Below are 15994 nucleotides of genomic sequence, written 5' to 3' on the forward strand. Positions count from 1 at the left end.
GATTAGACTCGAACAGGAGAGCCCTTCCGATTAGGGAGAGGCCATAGTTCATCAGACAGCTTGCTCATTCAGTGCAAACTAACTTATAAACACTAACAAATGCTTTCATTTGGTCAGGCCTGAAAAATAAAAATAAAAAAAGTAATATTTTCTATTTAGAAATAATTATTAGTAATAATATTATTAGTAACTGATAATTTATCAAAGCACATGTTTTACTGGCATTAAATGAAAAATGGGTTTCTTAGCCCACATGTCTTAATTTCATGTGAGAATATTGGACTATATCCTGCGACGTGGCCCACTCCATCTTAGACATCAGCTTTGAGTTTTTTTCTTAAATAAAAAGGATATTTTTCTTGCTTGCTATTAAACACAGGTAAGAGATTTAAAATGTTTTAAGAAAAATTCAAAGATTACTACAGCTAAAACTTGTTTTCTAAATCTCTGTGAGTTGGAGTGATTTGGAGCTAAGGTAGAATATTTGAGGCGGCATTGGTAGCCGGTACCTTGAATCCCAGCAGAGACAGGCAAGTTACTTATAACTTAATCCCAGCAGAGACAGATAAGTTACTTATCTTCCAAATTCTACAGTGAATAAAGTGGTGGTGGCAGTGTCAGCACATGACTGAATCCCACCACTCAGGGACAAAACTCAGATACAGCTCCTAATTGATATGTTTACACACTAGATAAATCTAATGCCATATTTACAGATTATCATAAAAGCCTTCTACAGGGTTACTAGCAAGGCAGTGTATTTCCAATGGGGGCAGGAATAAAGAACAGCATTAGTAACTGCCAGTAAGATCATCTCCATGCATGTAGTTCTCACCAGTATTGAACCAGAGGATACTGTAATTGTGGATATCATATTTATTGGTGAATTGGCAACTGGGGACTCTTCATAAAGCAAAAAAGGAATCCACCAACATTTGTTTTGGGGGGCTTCTATTGCAAACACTTTCCATATACAGAAAATAGATATTCTCTCTGTGAGAAACAAATTTGGACTTCTTAAGAGGCATGGAAAACCTTATACTTAGTCATTGCCAATCACCCTATGGTTATAAGGGCACCCCTTATAATGATGGATTGGATCCCTTCAAAGGCAGAGTTTTTTGCAGGCTTAGTCTTGGAAGAAAAGGAATTACAGTGAAACTGGTACCTATCTGAATTTTTTCATGACCAGGATGTGGTAACAAAGAGGTCTGTGTTTTCTTGTACTGAGGACGTAGCTTAGTTGCCTAAACTGGTCACCTCTCCTCCAAGAGAGGCACGTATTGAACAGTGGGGACTGATGGAATTACAACAGTTGGCTAACACATGGATTACTGATGGTTCATCAACCACTGATTGAACCAAAACTAATGGAAAGTGACAGCCAAAGTGGCAGCCTATAGATCAGGGGATGGGATGGCCGTACTGAGGAAGAAACCACAAAATCAGTGCAGCACAATTGGCTATAACACAAAGAACTAGGAAAGCAAAAGGAAAATCTCTATCTCCTCCAATTTATGATGCATGTGCAATGGTTTAGCTATATGATCATCAAAATGGAAAATGACTAGCTGGCAGATAACTGGCAAAAATATGGGAAGCATGAGTGGAAATGGCACAACTTAGCAAAGAAATCAAATTTTATGTAGCTTATACAGGCAAGACAGACAAAACATCTGAAAATAATGAAGTAGCGGACAAATTGACATCCTGTTTAATTAAGACTAGAATGTTAAAATTTGCCAAGAAGAAATTCAGACTAAATCAGCAAGAACAATAGATTAAATATTCAAAAAACTTGCAAGTTTACCACAAACACTAAGAAATAAGGGGAAATGGAGAAACAAATTACACCAGGACAACCCTACAAAAATGACTACTATAAGGACTCCATAGCCAGGAGGTAGTTTACACCTTTAATCCCAGTACTTGAGAGGCACATACTTTTAATCCCAAACAGTTTAGAGGCAGAGGCAGGCATATAAGAATTACAGATTTAAATTAAAAAGGCACTTCAAAGGGCAGGCTGAAATTCAAAGTGAACATCCTTTGTGATCTAAAAATAAGTATAGTTAAACCTTGAATTTATATATAAAGTGAAGGGGGAATATAGATATATATTTATCCATACCTACTAAAGTTTATTTAATTTCAAAATAACTTTTATTTCAATTGAAAGATAATACTTTTTCTGTTGCCAAAAACGGTTTTGCCTTAGGAAAGATGTAACCTGCCAAAAAAAAGAATCTCCCAGAGTTAGGGTTGGGGGAGGGTTTTGCTTTTATCTCTCTAGGAGACCTCTGTACAAGTGAAACTTTAAGGAAAAGGACAGGGCATCAAGGCAAAATGTCCCAAGAAAAAGAGTAAATTGGCCAAGTGTTATCCCCTACCTCCAGATGACCAGTCTGAAATCCCAGCCTCTGAGTGGCTGCCCCTTCCTGCAGGACAACCACCCAGTGTGGGCCTGGAGCAGGACAGCCTGGATGGACTCTTCCTTTTTCCTTCCCACCATGCAGCTGTTCCTGCCCATGAAGGATTCCCAAATGCCTGTCTCTGCTACATTCTACAGACATAAGTGTCTTTATGTGGTTCCAACTCAGTTAAGAATTAAAGCTGGCTTTGGGTTTGGAGTATGGCTCTCTCCTTCTCTAAACCCAGGTAATGCTTGTAAAGGAAAATCCAAAATATGTCTCATATCAGAAGAGCCAGATGGTGTGGGACAAAGGAAAACAAAGAATAAAGAACTATTTTGTTGGCACTAATCTCATAATCTTGTGTTTTTCATTTGACTCTCTAAAACATTTCTTAAGGTATAAATGTTATCTCAAAATTTGTAAGATTATTTTATATATATATATATATAAACTTTCTGTAGTAATACTAGTGATAGAGTACTAACTAATTCTAAAAATAAGCTTCAGATAGCTTCCTGTATGTGGTTTCAGGTTTGAGTCTGAAGCAGGTAACTAGGAACAAAGATTGTATACCTCAGCTGTACTTAATAGATTATGGTCTCCAAACCTTTTGGGGATCTGCTGAATATGGAATTTACAATGTTCAACTTTTCTACATTAAACTGTGGCTATTCCTAACAGTAACCCTTGAGGTTTCCAGGAAGGCTCTTCAACACCAAAACTATTGTGGTACTGCTAACCACTGGAGAAAACTGCCCCATGCCTCTTCTGCCACCAGATTATGCACAACACCATTTTTTTTCTTCTTTTAAATTTATTTGTTTTTATTAATTACAGTTTATTCACTTTGTATCCCCCCATAAGGGATATCCCCTCCTGGTCCCATCCTCCCTCCCCCTTCTTCACGCATGCCCCTCCCCAAGTCCACTGATAGGGGAGGTCCTCCTCTCCTTCCTTCTGATCTTAGTCTATCATATCTCATCAGGAGTGGCTGCATTGTCATGTTCTGTGGCCTGGTAAGGCTGCTCTCCCCTCAGGGGGAGGTGATCAAAGAACAGGCCAATCAGATTATGTCAGAGGCAGTCCCTCTTCCCTTTACTATGTAACCCACTTGGACACTAAGCTGCCATGGACTACATCTGTTCAGGGGTTCTAGGTTAACTCTATACCTGCTATTTGGTTTGTGTATGAGTCTCTGGGAAGACCCCTGTCTTCAAATTTTCTGGTTCTGTTGCTCTCCTTGTGGGGTTCCTGTCCTCTCCATATCTTACTATTTCCCACTTCTTACATAAGATTCCTTGCACTCCGCCCAACAGTTGGCCATAAGTCTCAGCGTCTGCTTTGATAGTCTGCAGGGCAGAGCCTTTCAGAGGCCCTCTGTGGCAGGTTCCTAGGTTGTTTCCTGTTTTCTTCTTCTTCTGATGTCCATCCTCTTTGCCTTTCAGAATAGGAATTGAGCATTTAGTCATTTTTTTGTTTGTGTTTTGTAGACCTTTTTTATCTACAAAAGGTAGACACCTTTGAATTGACTGCTGTGTTCTACTTCGCCAGGATTATCACTAACCTGACAAATACCACCCAAAGATAAGCGTTAGACTACAAACTGCTAAAGACAGTCAAATCATTGTACAGAACTTTGAACTCAAAAATACTTAATCCTAAGACTGCCAAATACAACCACGCTAAATACTGTGGAAAGCTTGACAGAAATAGCTTCATTATTCTAAGTAGTTTTGCTGTGTTCAAGTTAAAACCTTTCTTTTCTTTTTTTTTTTTTTTAGGAAAGAGGAAATTTCCTCTTTTTTAAACAGAAAGAGGAAATGTTGCAAGATATTTGTGAACCCTCAGAGGGTTACTTATTAGTTGTGATGTGGCTCAGATTTAGCACACACCTTTAATCCAAGAGCTTTCTGCTTGAATATTGTAAACAGGATTAAAGTCAACCAGAGAACAATAAGCAGGGTGATCTGAGTTGATGGGAAGTGAACATAGGATTATTAAGAAAAAAACATACATAGGAATAGGAAATCAGGAGGACCTATAGAGAGACACATAGGAAGTAGAAGGGAGGGACATTGAGTTTGAAGGAGGTTTTTTGAGATGGCATGGACAAGGGCAGTGCTTACTGGGAAGTTGGCTGGGGAGGAAGGTCAGCTGGGTTCTTTATCTGCCTCTCTGAGCTAGCAGGCTTTTCACCCCAGCTTGTGGCCCCCAAGTCTCCATTGATAAAATCAAATCATTGAGATTTGGGGTTTTTTGTAATATATTTTTTTATTTATTACAGCTTACTCACTTTGCATCCCACCCTCATCCCCTCCCAAACCCTCCCTCCCTCATCTCCTCCCCCTTCCCCAGTCCACTTAGAGTGGAGGACCTCCTCCCCTTCTATCTGACCCTACCCTATCCAGTTCATCAGGACTGTCTTTCATAGTCTTCCTCTGTGGCCTGGTCAAGCTGCAACCCCCTCAGGGGGAGGTGATCAAAGAGCCAGCCACTGAGTTAATGTCAGAGACAACCCCTGCTCCCCCTACTTGGGAGCCCATTTGGAGAGTGTCCTGCCATAGGCTACATCTACAGGGGGTCTAGGTTATCTCAATGAATGGTCCTTGGTTGGGGTGTCAGTTTCTGAAAAGATCCCTAGGCCCAGATTTATTGTTTCTGTTGTTCTCCTTGTGGAGCTCCATGCCCTTCCAAGTTTTTCTATCTCCCCCTTCTTTCTTATGATTCCCTGAACTCTGCCCAAAGTTTGGCTGTGATTCTCAGCATCTGCTTTGATACCCTGCTGGGTAGAATCTTTCAGAAGCCCTCTATGATAGGCTCCTGTCATTTTCCTTATTTTCACCTTCTTCTGATATCTATCCCATTTACCTTTCTGAATGAAGATTGAGCATCTTACTCAGGGTCCTCCTTCTTGCTAAGCTTCTTTAGGTGTACAGATTTTAGTATGAGTATCCTATATTATATGTCTAATATCCACTTATAAGTGAGTAAATACCCACTTATAAGTGTGTCTGTTTCTGGGATCTCTCACTGAGGATGATCTTTTCTAGTTCCCACCATTGACCTGAAAATTTCATCATTTCCTTGTTTTTAATTGCTGAGTTGTATTCCATTGTATAAATGTACCACAATTTCTGTATCCATTCCTCAATTGAGGGACATCTGGGTTGTTTCCATGTTCTGGCTATTACAAATAAAGCTGCTACAAACATGGTTGAGCAAATGGCCTTGTTGTATACTTGAGCATATTTTGGATATATTCCTAGAAATGGTATAGCTGGATCTTGAGGAAGCACTATTCCTAATTGTCTGAGAAAGTGCCAAATTGATTTCCATAGTGGTTGTACAAGTTTACATTCCCTCCAGCAATGATGGAGGGTTCCCCTTTCTCCACATCCTCTCCAGCATGTATTGTCACTTGAGTTTTTTTTTTTTTTTTCTTAGCCATTCTGTTGGGTGTAAGGTGAAATCTCAGGGTCATTTTGATTTGCATTTCCCTGATGACTAAGGATGTTGAGCATTTCTTTGAGTGTTTCTCTGTCATTTGATATTCCTCTATTGAGAATTTTGTTAAGAAAAAAAGCAGGTGGCACTTAGAATTGCTAGAGCTATAAAACCTAACATGATTGCTGAGGACTTACTGTTGCCAGTGGCCAAAGACATTGTTATGATTGGAGATGAATTTGTTACACAATTGAGGGCAATTTCCTTATCTGACAACACTGTCTACAGAAGAATAGATGACATGTCTGCTGATATTCCTGCTTAGGTAATCCAGGAAATTTAAAAGTGCTCCACTTCCAATATTTAGTATCCAGCTTGATGAATCTATAGCTGTTGCAAACTGTTCACAGTTACTGGTTTACGTAGGGTGTGTTAATGATGGCAACTTTAAAGATGATTTTCTTTTTTGTAAACCTCTTGAAATAACTATTGCACATGATGTATTTGACACAGTTGATTTATTTCTAAAAAAAAAACAAATCATAAGGTTTGTGGTGTTTGCACAGACTGTGCTCCAGCTCACTAGAATGTTGATCTGGATTTCAACGTTTGGTAAATAAATGAGTCACCAAAAGACATTAATTCATTGAATGAATCATTGGCAAATATTAGCAATGAAGACACTGCCACAGAGTTACAAGAAGTAATGAAAAGCATCATAAGTTCTGTCTAGGCGAGTAATTTTAACAGTCCACTGTTTTCAAAACTGTGTAACAAGTTGGATACACCAAACAAAGCTTCGCTATTTAATACTAAAGTGAGATGGTTGTCAAGAGGAAAAGTTTGAAAATGTGTTTTTGAGATTTAAGAACTCAAAACATTTTTTAATCAGAAACAAAACCACAGTTCAAAGCACTTTTCAGAGATAAAAGTGATTTGCAGAAAATGCTTGGTTGACACATTTCCCACATTGCATGGAAGAGTTAAATGCAACATGCCTTGACTTGTTTGAAAAGATCTAAATAACACTGAACCAGATAAAAGGATTATGATGATAATTTCTAATTTGCACTTGATGGAAGCCCATTCACAGTCAAAGTTGAAGATGTTCCTAAAACAACACAAGAGGAGTTCATTGAGCTTACTAACATGGATGCAGCAAGATCTTATTTCTCTTCAATGCCAGTTACACAATTCTGTATCAAGTGTTTATAGTCATATTCTTTCTGTCTGTGTCTTCTTTCGTTTACAACAACATATCTTTGTGAAATACGGTTCTCCAGCTTGTTGGTTATGAAGTCTAAATACAGAAATAAACTTGTGGAAGATGATCTTCATTGTGCTCTTACAAAGACTACCCCAAGAATTTCTGATCTGGTCAGAAAGAAGCAATCTCAACCGTCGCACTGAGGTTGGATTTTTATGCACACTGTCGTAAAATGTAGCAATGTAGTTTACTATTGCTATAGTAAGACTGTTACCAATGCTATACCATGCCTCAAAATAAAATTTCATTTATTTGTAATTAGAAATAAATATTTCACAATATATAATTCATATTATTTTTTGATTAATCATTGTGCTTTAATTATGTTCAGTTTGTACCAATGAAAATATATCCTATATATCAGGCACTTACATTACAATTCATAACAGTAGCAAAATTAAAGTTATGAAATAGCAACAACAATAATTTTATGGTTGAGGGTCATCATAACATGAGAAATGCCATTAAAGATTTGCAGCTTTAGAAAGGTTGAGAACCACTGTTCTAAAGGATCTCTGGTGCCATCTACTGAATAAATTTTTAAGAAAGACTATGGAAACAAAGTGTAGATTTTTCATTCAGTCTTTCTAAATTTCTTTTTTATTAACAGATCTTATTTTATATTTTCAGATGGGGTTTCACTATCTTATTTTTCATTTTTATTTTTTACAGTAATTACAGTTTATTCATTTTTGTATGCCAGCTATAGCCCCTTCCCTTATTCCCTCCCAATCCTCCTCATCTCCCATGCCCCTCTCCAAGTCCACTGATATAGAGGAGGTCCTCCTTCCCTTCCATCTGACCCTAGCCTATCTGGTCTCATCAGGACTGGCTGCATTGTCTTCCTCTGTGGCCTGGTAAGGCTGCTCCCCGACTCAGGGGGAGGTGTTCAAAGAGCCAGCCACTGAGTTCATGTCAGAGACAGTCCGTATTCCCCTTACTAAGGAACCCACTTGGATACTGAGCTACCATGGGCTACATCTGTGCAGGGGTTCTAGGTTATGTCCATGCATGGTCCTTGGTTAGAGTATCAGTCTCAGAAAAGAACCCTGTGCCCAAATATTTTGGTTCTGTTGCTCTCCTTGTGGAGCTCCTGTCCCCTCCAGGTCTTTCTATCTCCCCCTTCTTTTATAAGATTCCCTGCACTCTGCCCAAAGTTTAGTTATGAGCCTCAGCATCTTCTTTGATACCCTGCTGGGTAGAGTCTTTCAGAGGCCCTCTGTGGTAGGCTCCTGTCCTGTTTCCTGTTTTCTCCGTCTTCCGATTTCCATCCTGTTTGCCTTTCTGAGTGAGGATTGTTCATATTACCCAGGGTCCTCCATCTTGCTTAGCTTCTTTAGGTGTACAGATTTTAGTATGTTTATCCTATATTATATGTCTAAGACAACAAAATGACCGTGAGATTTCACTTTACACCCATCAGAATGGCTAAGATCAAAAACTCAAGTGACAACACATGCTGGAGAGGATGTGGAGAAAGGGAACCCTCCTCCATTGCTGGTGGGAATGTAAACTTGTACAACCACTTTGGAAATTTATCTGGAGCTTTCTCAGACAATTAGAAATAGTGCTTCCTCAAGATTCAGCTATACCACTCCTAAGCATATAACCAAAATATGCTGAAGTACACAAGGCATTTGCTCAGCCATGTTTGTAGCAGCTTTATTTGTAATAGCCAGAACCTAGAAACAACCCAGATGTCCCTCAGTTGAGGAATGGATACAGAAATTGTAGTACATTTATACAATGGAATACTACTCAGTGATTAAAAACAAGGAAATCATGAAATTTTCAGGCAAATGGTGGGATCTAGAAAATGTCATCCTGAGTGAGGTATCCGAGAAGCAGAAAGACACACATGATATACACTCACTTCTAAGTGGATATTTATTACACATATAATATAGGATAAACATACTATTTTATTTATACTGGCCATGAACTTTAAATTCTCTTTCCTCAGCCTCCTGAGTAGGATTACAGGCCTATACCATCACACCTAGTATAATGTTTTTTTAAGAGTAAATTTAAGTTTGTAGATGATGCAGAAAGTTCAGTATTATATATTTTCCACACATTCCTTCAATTTTCATTATAAAAATTATATTTTATACAATTGATAAATCAATATTGTTGACTATCATGACCAAATGCAACATGAGGATTAAAGAGTTTATTTCATCTTAGACTTCCAAACAGCAGATCATCACTAAGAACTCAAGCAGAGCAGAAACTGAAGGCAGGACCTCATGGATTTCTCAGCATGGTTTCCTATAGCAGTCAGAACCACCTGTGCAGGGGTAGCACAGTCCACAGCAGTTTGAGCCCTCCCACATCAATCACCAATCAAGAAAAAAAAAAAAAAATGCACCACAAGTTGTTCCACAGGCCAGTCTGGAGGGCGCACTTTCTCATTTGAGATTCCCTTTTCCCACATGGCTTTAGCTTGGGCCAAGTTAACATGAAACTAACCAGCACATATTTAAAGTTAGTCATTTACATTAGGATCATTTTATATGTGTTGTACAGACATGTTTAACGTATTTGTAGGGTTTTCCAAAAGCAGCCTAATTTGTGTGACTGTTGAAATGTCAAGCAACAGTGGTGTCATGCCCTGAGGATCTTCTCATACCCGGTCCTCTCCAAACACTGGCACTTTTCACAGTCAGGGTAGATTTATTTCCTCCCTACTATCATATAAATGGAATTACCCAGTATATATATGTTTTGGATACATTTTTTCAGCGAGTATTACACATTTAAGGGCCCTCCATATAGTTTTATTCCTTGTAACTGAGTAAGATTTGGTATGTATGGAGTTTGGTTTTGTTTATTTGTTTACCCATTGAAGAACATCTTGGTTGCTTCCAGTTTCTAGTAGTTATAAATAAAGCTCTATACATATTGATGAATTTGTGTTTGAACATAAGTTTTTATATCATTTATATAGACAAAGACAAGATCATATGGTAAGTCTTCTTTTAGATTTGTAAGAAAATGCCAAACTCCTGTGTAACCCTATATATTGCACAACCCTGTCAATATTCTGGTACTAAATAACTTTCATTTTACTTTGCCGCCAACAGTAAATGAAGTTCACTACATTCATTTGTTTATTTTCCAGGAATCGGGTTCCCGATGTTGTTAATATCTTGGTCTCCTATGTTTCTCCTAATGTTACCATCTAGAGCTATAATAGCTTTGCATTTTGCATTTAGGCATATCTGTATCTTGATGCTTGGACTTAATGTTTGTTGAAAGGTATGCATTTACTTCTTTTCTTTGCAGGTGGGTATCAAGTTGTTCCTGTGCTTTGTTAAAAAGACTCTTTGAGCCTAGTGGTAGTAGCACACATTTTTAATCCCAGTGCCTTAAGAAGCAGAGACAGGCAGATCTCTGAGGCCAGAGTGGTCTACAAAGTGAGTTCCAGGATAGCCAGAGCTACACAGAAATCCTGTCTCGGGTGGAGGGGGGAGATTTACTTTGCCAGGCAGTGAGGTACATGCCTTTTATCCCAGCACTCAGGAGGCAGAGGCATGCACATCTCTTAAATTCAAATTCTACTTTTTAGAAGACATTTTAGGCAATTGGTGAATTTGTTCCTTAAATGTTGGTAAAATTCAGCGGTAAAATAATCTGAATTGGTGTTTACTTTGTATTATTAATGTTTTCTTTTTTTTTTTTTTAAACAAAAGCTACAAGCCATTCAGATTATCTGGATTTTGTTTTGTTTTTATTTTCTGAGACAGGGTTTCTTTATGTACTTGCCTTGGCTGTCCTGGAACTCTGTAGATCAAGCTGGCCTCAAACTCAGAGATCTACCAAGCTCTTCCTCTGTTGGGATCAAAGGCATGCACCACTACAACCTGTTTTGTTTTGTTTGTAGGTGTTGGCTCACTGCTTTCCAAGAAATCAATCGATTCCCAAGTATTAGTAAATTTTTTAGCATGAACATAGTCATAATTTTTATTTCTCTTAAATTAACTGGCATCTATAATAATGACTCCTTTTATTTCTAATTCTGGTAAGCTTGTATATTTTTTCTTACTCTTAATGTCATAGTTAGGGGCTATCACACTGATTGTCTTCAAAGAACCAGATGAACTTGTTTGTTTGTTTTTTTTAAGGTATAAAATACAAACTGTATTCTTTATTTCAGTCTTAAGTAATATAAACTCATGATGTTTTGGTTTTTTTTTTTTCCCGTAATCCAGTTTTTGCTTTCATTGTTTTCATATGCTTTCTAGACCTTATATGACACTAGAGTATCTAGGCATCAGGAAAAGAAATAAAGAAATCTTTCTTTCAGGATGAATGAATGGCCTAAGAGGTTTTACTCTCAGGTTTATCACATCTGAATGACTTGTGTATTTACAATATAATGCATATGGAAATTTTGGTTTTAAATGAATCATCAGCTCATTAATAACAAATGCTTAGGAAATTTGACTGATTAATTTAAAATATCCTTTTATATAATGGAAATTTATTATCAAGGGACTCTTTTATCCCTAGAAATAAAGATCAGAACTGTAAGAGTCTCACTAAAACAAAATGCTGGGATAAAAGCAGCATAAAACTGTATAGACAAGAAAGAAATCTGTATCCAGAGGGAAATTTTTCCCTTGTAATTTATCAAGGAGGCACATGCCCTCTGTGGGTGTCCTTATCTTTTCACCTTGTTTGAGGCAGATTTTCTTTGCTACTGCAAAACCAGGTTAGCCCACCAACAAGCTTTTGAGATTCTCATGTCTCTGTGTCACATCTCCCAACAGGGACGGACTGATGACAGATGCCTACTGATAACACTGTGTCCAGGGTTTCAATGAGCATCTGAACTCAGGTCATTAGGCCTGTTCAGGAGGTTCCTTAACAGTTAAAATTCCAAATTTACACTGAGAAATTTATAATTATGGGTCAGACTCCTTCAGGATTTGATAAAATAAAACAAGCAGACAAAGAACACATCCAAAATTAACCTCAGAACATTCCCAGGTACAAAGTTCTTTAGAATGTTTACTTTCCCTCAAAATAAATAGATCATAACATACAGAAGAAAGTAAGGCTCTTTGCAAAAGTATTGTAAGAAAATAATAAAGAGCAAGACCAGACCCTCAGAGACTTAAATACACAAATGAGAAGGTTTGTGTCTGGAGCAGTTGAAATCACTTGTTCTTGCAGAGGTACTGGGTTAGATTTCCATCCCTCACATGGTGGCACAAAATCATCTAAAACACCAGTTGTCAGGTATCTGACATGCCCTCTGGCCTCCGTGAGCATCAAGCATGCACATGGTACTATATAACATGAGTAAAACCTTAAAAAGGGTGTTTTTAAAAATAAATAAATAAAATGTTAAGAATGAAAGCATAGGTTAAAAGCTAGTACAGTCTGGGAATGTTGAGGTGGCTCAGCAGTTAAGAGCTCTTTCAGAGGACCTGGGTTTACTTCCAGCACCAACATGTTGGTGGTTTATAAGCATCTATCACTCCAATTCCAGGGGATCGGATGCCTCTTCTGACCACCCTGGACATCAGGCATGCTAGTGATGTATATACATTTATGTAGGCCAAACTCATATGCAAAAATAAATACAGCTACACATAGTGGCACACAGTGAGTTTCAGGCCAGCCAGAGATGTGACCCGCCTCAAAAAATAAATAAATCTCTAAAAATGTTTAAAGAATGGTTTTAACAATACAGCATATACAAAGTAAAAAAGCAGATTATCTAAAAATAAAAGTCACTACAGTAGAAATTTAAAACTTAACTTTTAAACAGTATATTGCATATGGCAAGAGTTTCTGAAAGGCTGAAATCTGAAGAAGCCATGGATAATTCAGCCAAGAGTTGAAGGCATTAAATGTGAGAATGAAGACCATTCTCAGCAGTCAAACAATTGACATCACTCTGAAGGGGCACACAGTCATTGTGAAGGCCCCAGGGGAGCTCGGCAGAGGGACTTCACATCAATGCAGAGCTGAGTCATCTTGGAAAGAAAAAGAACGGCTCCAGGTTGACAAATGGTGGGACAACAGAAAGAAACTGGCCACTGTCAGAACCATCCGCAGTCATGTTCAGAATATGATCAAGGGTTACACTGGGCTTCCGCTACAAGATGAGGTCTGTGTATGCTCACTTCCCCATCAACGTCGTTATTCAGGAGAATGGGTCTTTGGTTGAAATCCAAAATTTCTTGGGTGAAAAATACATTTTCAGGGTTCATTTGAGGACAGGTATTGCTTGTCTTGTCTCTCAAGCCCCGAGGGATGAATTAATCCTTAAAGAAAATTGTATTGAACTTGTTTCAAATTCAGTGGCTCTGATTCAGCAAGCCACAACAGTTAAAAACAAGGATGTCAGAAAGTTTTTGGATGGTATCTGTGTGTCTTTAAAGGGAACTGTGCAGCAGGCTGATGAATAAGACTTAAGTTACCCTGCTCCAGAAACAAAATCTTGAATTGTAAGTACAAGTTGGGGTGTCTTTGGGAATAAAAGATTTATATTGAAAAAGAAAAAAGAAACAAAAGGTAGAACAAAATAGCTATTATGTTTAATGATAGTTTTTAATGATATATTTAGTGTTTAATGATAGTTAGGTGGGAAAGAATGAGGGAGGTGACTGATGCCAAACAACACCATGTAAACTAGAGTGGCATGACCAGAACTAGAGCACTGTTCATCACATTTAATGGGACAAATATGTCAAGTGTAGACATTTACAAGGAAGATATGCTTGTAAAAGCATCCAGTAAATAATGAAAGAATTGCTATTACTTTTAAACCAGTAGAAGGAAAATAGTAAATAGAGAGAACATTTTGAAAGAAAAACTGACTTTAACAGTGAGGAAAGTGTAAATGGAAATATCAGTTATCTCATCTGTTAAAATACATTATCAAGTATCATAAATTCATCACTTAAATGTTCTTCACAGAGGTTTCAGCACATATAAAAAGCTAGACAAAAATAAAGACTGGTAGGGACTAGAGAGAATGCTCAATGGTTAATGTGCTTGCTGCTCTTGCAGAAGACCTCAGTTTGATTCCCCAGCATTCTATCAGTTGGCTCACAACCATAGCTATAGGGGATATGGCATCCTCTTCTGGCCTTCATGGACACCTGCATTCCAGTGCACTAAGCTACACAGACACATGAGCGTGCATACACAATTATAGACAAATAAATCTTTTAAAATATAAAGAAGTAAGCACTAAAAGACTGACCATTCATATATAATAACATTAACACTAAACACAATGAATTTCAAACAAGAAAGTATTGCTAACAGATAATCCATAATAGTTCTGAATCTCTGAATCAAAATACTGCAGGCTAAGAATAACATTCAAAAATTATTAAATGTATAAGTTGGTCATAAAGAGTGTAATATTTTAGTTAAGTACAACATAATTAAAAAGAGATAATATTAGGTATTATATAATTATAACAATATTAAAAAGAAGTTGTGCTCTCTGGCCCATTCCTTTAATTTCTATACCCAGGAGTCTGGAAAAACAGAAAACTTGCAGGAAGATTGCAAATTCATGTCCAATAGAACAACTACATAGTGAGATGTCTTACAAAGAAGTGAAACTATTCCTTCCTCAGATCAAAAAGGAAATAAGAAAACAGAACATCTGTAACCATTGATGATGTTACCTATGTTGTGTGAATTGAAGTAGTTGTCTTTTATTCCTAGCGAGTTGGTGGGTTTTGGTGTTTTAATCATCAAGGCTTGTTCAGGGCTTTTTTTTTTTTTCATTTATGAAGATGATGCTTTTCTGTATTGTATTCTTTTGATTGACAGTTTTACAATAACTACCCAAACTCCAGTTCGTTGGAAAAGCCCTTCCAAAGTTTTGTTGTTCAGAGTCCTTTTTGTGTATTGCTGACCTCTTGTTGATATTTCTCTCTTTCTAATGTGTGTTGATGGGTAATTTTTTTTGAGAGTGTTTGTTCAGAATTCATGTTTTGTCTTGATATCAGGTTAATAGCTTTATAGAATGAGTGAGAAGTGTAGCTGCTTTTGTTTAAATCATTTTCAAACAGTTCGAATTAATTCTTGTCTGAGGGCAAAATAGCCATTGAAAACATCTGTTCCTGGATTTTTTTTATTTTTTTGTTTATTGATCTCATCTGTACTTACTTTAAGTCTACTCAGACTTTCTGGTATTTCTTGAGTCCGTTAGCCAGATGGTGTTGTTCCAGAAATTGGATTATTTTGCCTAGGTTATCTAATTTATGGAAGTATTGGTTTTATTTTATTTCCTTGTATTTCTGTATTTTCCCTTAAAGTTGAGTTTATCTGGCTTTTCAGTATCAGTCTAGTTAATGTTTTCTGTTTTTTTTATTATTATTATTTTGTAAGTAATAAACTTTTAGTTTCATTGATCTCTATTTTTCCATTTTATACCTTATTGATTTCTCCTCTGGCCATTTATCTATTTACATTATACTTGCTTTGATTTGGTTTTTAACTTATTTCCTTTTAGTGTGAAACATGGGGTTATCGATTTGAATTTTTTTCCCTTGGGTATATGTTTAGAGCCTTAAACTTTCAAGCACTGTTAGCTGCATCTCCTACCTGAATAATCACTCATTAATTTGATCACTTGTTCTTTCTGTATATGTGAGAATTTTTAAGTAACCATAGCTTGATAGTTTTTATTCCTTAAGTTTATCACCTTTTTCATTTTAACTAAATTAGCAAGAACAAACCAAAGGATTTGGTATTATATAACAATTATATATTAAGTTCTCCAGTTTCTGATACTATTTCCTAATTCTACTACATGCTTCACTCTGTGTATTAAATGTGTGGGTCTTCTGTAAACTGAAACTTGAGGTTATTCAGGCTTTCATTGATA

The 15994-nt window shown here is 37.1% G+C and overlaps 1 protein-coding gene and 1 pseudogene across 12 annotated transcripts in view; both read left to right on the forward strand.

Moving 5' to 3' along the window:
* The window catches only part of Lcorl (ligand dependent nuclear receptor corepressor like), a 155193-nt gene that overhangs the window by 88298 nt on the left and 50901 nt on the right, over positions 1-15994 (forward strand). The gene's annotated exons all lie outside the window — the stretch shown is intronic.
* LOC132646724 (large ribosomal subunit protein uL6-like) lies at positions 11485-15444 on the forward strand (annotated as a pseudogene).

The sequence above is a fragment of the Meriones unguiculatus genome, chromosome 12, assembly GCF_030254825.1.
Source record: "Meriones unguiculatus strain TT.TT164.6M chromosome 12, Bangor_MerUng_6.1, whole genome shotgun sequence".
Taxonomy (NCBI): Eukaryota; Metazoa; Chordata; class Mammalia; order Rodentia; family Muridae; genus Meriones; species Meriones unguiculatus.